Below are 7,615 nucleotides of genomic sequence, written 5' to 3' on the forward strand. Positions count from 1 at the left end.
TGTATAATAATAGATAGATTATCATATAATACAATGCATGTATTTGTATGCTAGTTTATATGACTCCAATGCACATGTGTGCATATATTCCATAATAATATCTTACTAAGGACAGAGGTGGTACTATATATTGTAATTGTTGACTTACACTTAATAGGTACACATTTGAGTGCTTCTCACACAGAATCCATTATATAATGATATAATATATTCTACCCAACTGTTGACATTTAATAGGTATTCAGTCAGGTGTTTTGTTACATAAACTCCTACATATAATGATATGTATCCATATATTTTACATTCTCCTATCGAGGTATCTTTATCATAGAACACATTTTGTGAAATCAATGCATTTCTTTTAGCTCTTCCCAGAAAACACTCAGAAAATATCTGAAGGGATACAACAATTAATAATATTTATCCATCGCCATGCCAAATAAACTAACCACTCTGACCATCTTCAGGTGTGAGATATACTTCTCTATAATTCACCATACTCTTCCAGTATTCTACTCCAGCTCTCTGTATTACGTATTAGAGGTTGTAGAATAGACAACTCCAAACCTCTGTAACTTGACTTGATATTTACAGAAAATGCATTGTGAAGTTGGCATGAATAATTAGACAGTGTACAAGTTATTTCCTGTTCCATCCATTTGCTACATTTTGTTAATGTACTTACCAGGTCTATTCATATACATGTTATTATACTGACAGGTAAACATGAGGCTGATCTGGAAACATAAATGACGACTCCGTTTATGCTAAAAATGAGTTTTCTTCTCGAGAGTTGTGTCCTCTCCGAAGGACTCACAGCGTAATGTTAGATGAATGAATGGTAACAATAAATGGTATTTATGTTTAAAAACATGAATATATTGAGCTCTGTAGCATATAATGAGCAAGCCTAAGCTTTTTTGTGTTGTGCACTCCAACTTTTTGAAGTACAACATAAACATGATAAAACATGTCAAACAAGTGCTATCATAATAAAACAGGGAATAACAATAATAATTATAACAATGTGCTGATATATTATTCCTGTTTTCTCTTCAGTTCGTGTTCAATCTTTCAAATAAGCAAATATAAGAACACTTTGAGATGCTTTCAATGTAAAGCTTAACAAAAATCAACATCCTTGAATCAGCTTTTACAAAAACACCAGATCACAGTCATTGATGTCCTCACATCAACTCTCTTTCCTAATAAAATGATATCATCAGCTTCTGGCTCACATGCTTTCCATTTTCCGACCAATCAATATCTTATCAGGTGACGGCATCTGGCAACAGTTTTGTTCACATTTTCCAAGCAAATTTATTTTCATGCCTCCAGCCTTACTTCTATTATAGCACTAGTAGAGTTTTCATGACATCCAAAGTGTTTGTAAGACAGTTGGAAGTGAGGCTACGAACAATTGATGGCAGTTTGAGGAGTGTCTCTATAGGTTAAATATTGTCTATAAAATTGTTTGTATTCCTATTTTATATCAGGAGTTGTCACCTTTTGCTGTAGGCTGAGAACACTTCCATGAACAATGGGAGATTGTAGTAAAGCAAAATACCATAGCTTAGTAAACAAGTTTGGCTACTCCTGCTAGCCGCATAGCTCAAATCATAACTACCATGTACAACTTTTATCATATTTTCTAGGTGAAACAGACACGCTGATTGCGATTTTATTGTACTTAAAATTAAGATTGACCCACTAACTTTCAAAGTAATGAAGGCTTTTTTACAGCGTTTTAATATCGGTCTCGAAAACAACACAATTGACACAACAAGCTCCGCCCATAAATATTTGATGTAGCATAGCTTTTTAGGAACGGAAATTAGGGATGTTTAGTCTGATTTAGAATGATAGAGATGGATGTCTTTAAACACATTGTTATTTAAATTCAGCCTTGAAAATAATTTCAGTCTTTTATGAAAGGTAGATGAGCTATTTAACATTTCATATTTAAGAATAAGCTCATCACAGTGTGATAACAACGCTAGATTAAAATAAAATCGTGTTTTTTGAGCCCATTTTTCTTGATTTTCAGCCTATTAAACATCCTGTAACTAGCTACAAGCAATTTTAAATAGTTTATCTACCTTTCAGAAAAGACATATTATTTTGAAAGCTGAATTTAGAAAATAATGGGTTTAATATACCCATCTGTATTTCTTTTTGTTTAATGCTTCAAGCATGACTTCAAAAAGACAGACATGGCTCTTATTATAGTAAAGATCCTTATTGTTATTGTCCTTCTGCACTGAACTTGTAGTATAACTTTAGTCAGTACTTCATAATAAAACTGTTTTCTAACAGTTACACATATAAATATATATTTACAGGCTAGCGGTCTTCTTATTGCTCTTGAGTCTCAATGTAGGGGCAGTAGAGCTAAAACAGAGGGTTTCCTTGTACCTTGTGAACCCTGTTTCACACACTAACTGCAAATGCAAGTATGTGATTTATTAGACCTAGCCTCATTAAATTTGGAGTAGTCAGCACAATATTGTGAGGAAACAACTCCTTTTGTACCTCCCTTCTTTTTAGTATATTCACGAATCTTAGCCTAATAAAAACAGTCGTAAAAGATTTAGTCATAAATAAAGTTATTTTATCTGATGATATGCAAAGTGTTAGGGTCAGTATTTCTTTCCGTAAACAATACAGTTGAACCTCAAGATGTGAGTTTAGTTCATACTGTGATCAAACTCGTACATCAATCAACGTGAATATCAATGGAATTAATCCCATTTACAATCACTGATATCAAGTTAATTTCTGACCTGAAAAAAATGAAATCTGTAATTAAGGGAAATAATCAGGTTTTCTAAATAAAGAATATTTAAATATCATCTAACAGTACATGATAAAAGCAAAGAAAAAGTGTTACTACGTCAAAGAAGGATATTATTTGGCTGTCTAACTTAAGCGACGGATTATTACAGCCAATAGAAGTGGAGTTGGCTGAAGCAGAAAATTTTCTCAATTTTAAACGTGAAGTGCATTTTCCTTGGTGACAAAATCAACAATGATCTCGATTAATGCCATGTTTTCAACGAATACAAGAAACTGTATTTGCAAGACAATAATCTGTTTTGTTAACTTTCAACTTAAACTTAACATGGTTTATTTAATCATCACTCTTATTATTAGTTATATTCTCATCTGTTATATCAACTGTTGCTAATCACTTCTGCATTAACAGATAAAATGAAAATATCTATGACAACTCTTTATGCAACGCTATCGACATTTTGTTTACTCATTGTGGCTAACTTGTTGACCTTGACCCAAAACCTTTATTCACGGCACTACTAATTATTTCCAGATCCCTCTGTTTTGCTACCTTTTGGTTGATAGCATTTTTAGTTTTGTGTTGATCTCTCTGTAACTACAGAAAGAGTGTAATCATCTACATTTATTATACTGTCAGGCAAATAAGAGGTTGGCTGGAAAGACCAGTGAGGATCCCGTGTATCCTAAAATTGAGCTTTTTTCTAAGGAGTTGTGCCCCTTTCTGCAGGAATCCCAAAAGAATGTGGAAGGAAAAAACGGTAAGGTTTAAAAGTATCAAAACATTGAGCTCTCTAACATAGCACTAAGCATGCATGTTTCTATCTAAGCAAGTAGAAGTTCACCGTTAGTGTTATATTTATCTAGACCTTGATATCCAATAACTCTGCCAACTCGGGTGATCAAATCCAACTCTCGCATTAATATCACCTGCAATGAGCAACTCATCTTTGCTGGTTTGATTTTTATTTTTATCACACATTTCAACTTGTTGCAAAAGTTTTCTTGGTTTTTATTAAAAATTTTCATAGTGGAAATACAGACGCTTATGATAGACAAGTACATATTTCTCTGTAATGGCATATGCAGAGTCATTATCCTGTCAATCACTGTGATTGGGTCATGCTCTATTTCCTAGGCTATGTCATTTCTGGTAGCAAAGCCAACTCCAGTCTTTCTTTGTTTATGCACTTCCCTGCCACTCTAATAGAATGTGTTGCTGTTGCTCACTAAACTCCTTGATGGCGTTAGACGGGTCTCACAGAGTGCTGTGATATTACTGTTGTATATCTAAAGTTCTGTTGTTGACAGCGCTAAGGTACGGCCACACGTAACGAATGATTCGTTCAATATGACCAAATTCACAAAATTAACAGAATTCACAGACTTATCCAGTCGAATATCACAGAATTATCTGAGCTGTTCATGCACACCAAATTCTTTGACGAAACGTTTTTAATTCGTTAGACAAGTTATTAGCGAGCGCGATTCTAGCAGCTTTTGCAATTAGTATAGTCCAAGACACGTATCGCGACACACAATAAAAGTACGAGTGCAATTCAACCGCTTAAACTGATGAAACTGCTTAGGTTGCACTATTGTTGGTTAGCGAGCACGATTCTAACATCTCTTAAAATATACATAGTTCGAAGTACATATGGCGACACGTAAGAAAAACATTGCGGCAATTTGCCATAGTAAATATGATGGAACTGACTTGATTGTGCTCAAGATGACAATGCTTTTACCACGGAACTTTTGCTGCTAAAAAGAAAATTGTTATTATTGAAAAGAAACGATCTGTAAACATAGTGTACGAACGATAAAAACCAACAATAGCGCAATCTAAGCAGATGTATCGTATGTACTACATATGCTGAATAGCACGGGTACTTTTATTGTGTGTCGTAATACATTTCTTGGACTATACTAATTGCAAAAGCTGCTAAAATCATGCTCGCTAATAACTTGATAGCCAATTAAAAGCGTTTCGTCGACGAATTCAGCGTACATGCACAGCTCAGATAATTATGTTATATTCGGCCGAATAATTCTGTGAACTCTGTGAATTTCGTGAATTTGGTCAGATTGGGCAAATAATTCGTTTCGTGTGGCCATACCTTTAGACAGGTCTCACGCAGAATGCTGCAATATTAATCTGACTTATCTGAAGTTCTGTTGTTGATAGCGTTAGACGGGTCTCACAGGGTGCTGTGATATTACTTTAGTATATTTGAAGTTATGTTGTTGACAGCGTTTGACAGGTCTCACAGAGTGCTGCTATATTAATCTGGTATATCTAAAGTTCTGTTGTTCAGGGCGTTAGACATGTCTCACAGAGTGCTGCAGTAATAATCTGGTATATCTAAAGTTCTGTTTTTGAAAGCGTTAGATGGGTTTCGCAGAGTGCTGTGATATTAATCTGGTAGATCTAAAGTGTTGTTGCCGCCAGTGCAATTTTTCATTATGATTGATTTGAGCTATCACTATACCAAAAACTATTTTGCAAAAATCAAAATGGTCTTGTTACTCCTTTGTTTCCTTCCTAGCTGATATTTCATTGAGTGATGGCGCCAGAGCTAGAACCCTGTTCTAGCCAGACGATGGTCGAGTTGGTATGATTAGTATTGATTTGAATCATTTCTATATATCTGCATGTATACGGTTTAAAGAAACACCAGTTTTTGCTTTACTAGAATCCCTCTCTTGGCAGTACAGAGATGTAATCTAGCAAGCAAGAACAGGTCAACACATACTGTCATCTTTGGTCTGCTGCTGTGGCTAGCTTATGACTAACTCTTTCTTTTCCTGTTTTCGAGTGCAGCCATAGCACACTTTCTGGGAAGTCTAGTCAGACTTTGATGGGTATTTTACTTCATTGTAACAGAATGCCCAAATACACCCCAGTTTGGAGCTAGTAGTGCCAGTTTAGTCTCCGGCAATACGACCCTCGAAGCAGGTTGTTTGTTATCCGATAGCAGGTGTAAGTATCAGGTGCAAGTATCAGGGGCGATGGTTAAAGTTAATATACAGTAGACCCTTCTAAAACGTAAATTGTCTATTCAAGGAACCTTTACCTTATAGGATTATTTGTAGTGGTAATTAATTGTCAAGGCCATTTATTATGAGTGTAGTTGGTGAGTACAGTGACTATCTGTTAGTTATGTACACCCAGTCAGCAGTTACCTGTATCACTCTTTACTTGATTGTTTTGTTTCTTACAGGTTTATGATTTTCTACATTCACTCTATGCAGATGTTAGACCCTTCAACTTTCCTAAACTCCTCTCTCAGGCTCCGGAGTGGAAACACTTGCCAGGCGTGGACTCACTGCGAGATTGGGATACTAAAGCAGCCATAGGTCATGCAGAGATGTCTATGTGCTATTTATTGTATATCACATCCGCTATTGTAATTGCCGGTTTGTTCTATTTTGTTGTCATCAAGAGAAGACTTTGACTGCGTTCCAGAAAAAGTAATCCACGAGCTGAGTCAAACCTTGACTATAATAAACCAATTTACTAACCAAATAGAAAACTATGTCACCAAAATATTTATGTTTTTTCTTGCAAATTTTGTGCTAGCATACATGCCATCTTCTTGTATGTAGAATTTTGTCTACTGGTGCTTCTTTTTTTAGCCAATTAACTTTTTGCTGATCTGTTATAAGTTTTTACACTAGCTTTGCCAGGAAATATATCTGTAGCGATATTTTTAAAATTAACAATAAATCACTGTAACCGATTGAGTAAGTAATAACAGCTATAGTACTATGAGCACATGAGGAGTTGCTGTAGTACTATCATGGGTAAGGAATCGATGAATAGGTCCGACTTACTATAGCTGTACTAGGAGTAATGGTTACTGTAGAGGGAGCTACAGCTCTACTATGAATAATAAGGATACATTGTAGAAACAGCAGTACTTTGTGTCAGATGTAGATCTATTAGAAACTTACAGTGTGTCAGTGCGAGGCTCATGCTGCAAGATGTTGCTTGATAAGTCAGAGGCAAAATCATGAAACTGGGTGAGAATTTATTAAAATGGAGGATTTTAACTGAATGATACCAAAATCAATAACATTGCTGGGGTTTTAGCAACCATAGCAGTGGCTCTGCAGTTCAATAATACTCATTTTAACACACACTTTGGAGTTGTTTGAACCTTGGGTTGTGGAAGACAACTCCAAATACACTGTATTCTCAACTTTGAACCTTGTACCTAGTGAGCTCACTTGTGCAGCTCATAACTGACAACGAATTGACACAATGAGAGATAACAACTCATAATTGCAGTCAGGTGGATAGCTCTGTACTACCTAAAGAGTATAATTATACTATATCAAAGTTGCATAAACCAAAATATGGTCTCCTTCACCTCCAATAAATATGATAAAAGAAATCAACTAGCCTAAGGTGAACTAAACTCTATATAAAACAAACTAACAGCAGTAATGGTATATATATATATATATATATATATATATATATATATATACCATTACTATATGTATATATATATAGCTTCCATATAAACTGTTTAACATTGTTTTATGCGCAGTCTGTAGTCCCGAATAACATGAATTCAAGGGTCATGGACCTTTCAACCTTTACATGAAATTGATTCTACTGTATATGACTGAGCTGGCTTCCCAGTGAAATTGTCAAATATAAACAGCTGACTAATACTCAATAATATATTTCTACATTGTGTTCTCATATGGTCTATTGGGGTATTTCAACTGGCATAAATATTACCTGCAATCTAAAGGAAGGTTGTCATATTTTACGACTATAAGAGAAAACCTCAACTTCCTGGTATTT

The 7,615-nt window shown here is 35.0% G+C and overlaps 1 long non-coding RNA gene across 1 annotated transcript; it reads left to right on the forward strand.

Moving 5' to 3' along the window:
* The first annotated feature begins 611 nt into the window (after window positions 1-611).
* On the forward strand, window positions 612-6,088 carry LOC137399006 (uncharacterized). Its single transcript, XR_010979110.1, has 4 exons — window positions 612-841; window positions 2,343-2,453; window positions 3,434-3,554; window positions 6,018-6,088. It is a non-coding gene; the product is annotated as an uncharacterized lncRNA (long non-coding RNA).
* Window positions 6,089-7,615: the final 1,527 nt, after the last annotated feature.

Source organism: Watersipora subatra, chromosome 6 (assembly GCF_963576615.1).
Source record: "Watersipora subatra chromosome 6, tzWatSuba1.1, whole genome shotgun sequence".
In the NCBI taxonomy this organism is placed as follows: Eukaryota; Metazoa; Bryozoa; class Gymnolaemata; order Cheilostomatida; family Watersiporidae; genus Watersipora; species Watersipora subatra.